Raw genomic sequence first — 845 nt, forward strand, 5'->3', positions numbered from 1 at the left:
AACTACCCACACCCCAGACGCAAGAATCACAAACTCTCTCACATTCATATCGCCTCTTTCGTTCACCCGCGCTGTTCATTCCTTGCCGTGATAGAGGACGACCAGAAAGCATTTCAGAAAACCACAGACTACCTAATCTTTACAAACTAACGACGCAGATGAATAGACGACAATTGTTGCTCAAGGATGATGTAAAGACTATGCAAAGAAGTAAAAATGAAGAGTGGAGGAGATAACGAAAGAGATGAAGACGGAGAAGGGAGAAAATATTGTATTTGCTTTGGTTATTTTATGAATATTATTATCTCGTTCTTTGTTTATGTGTATTGTTCAGCAGTCGACACCAAACTAAAATTTCGTGACATTTTTTCTCCCAAAATCGTCTCACCTGTAGAGAAGAAAATAAAGAAAGAATGTAGATTAGAAAAGATATAAACGAACAAGTGAAGAAGAATAGTTAGAACGAAAGAATAAGGAGAAAGGCAAGGAGAATAAATAAAAGGAATAAGAACGAAAGAGAGGAAGAGAGCAAATTACGCTTGATCATCTTTCACTGGAGTAAGAAAGATCTTCCTTAAGCTTCTAAAAGTCATCATTTTATTAATATTTTTAGAATTATTCATCGTTTTTTTTAGTTCATTTCAAAATTTAACAATAAATAACGTGATCTGCCTTTGTCGTCCCTACTTTTCGTAATCCCTTAATTCTTTTTAATTTCTTGTAATTCCCTTTTCTATACTTATGTTTCCTGTTATCGGATTATTTTGCGTTAATTCGGATTTGTCGGGTCGTGATGATAGGACGTGGGGATAGAAGGGGGGGGGTGTAAGACTTGTGCCTTGTAA

At 35.7% G+C, this 845-nt stretch overlaps 1 protein-coding gene across 1 annotated transcript in view; it reads left to right on the forward strand.

Annotated features, from left to right (window-relative positions):
* Positions 1–845, forward strand: part of LOC119593984 (integrin alpha-PS2-like) — a gene marked incomplete at its 3' end in the record, with an annotated part of 62390 nt that overhangs the window by 33920 nt on the left and 27625 nt on the right.

The sequence above is a fragment of the Penaeus monodon genome, chromosome 33 (genome assembly GCF_015228065.2).
Source record: "Penaeus monodon isolate SGIC_2016 chromosome 33, NSTDA_Pmon_1, whole genome shotgun sequence".
Lineage (NCBI taxonomy): Eukaryota > Metazoa > Arthropoda > Malacostraca > Decapoda > Penaeidae > Penaeus > Penaeus monodon.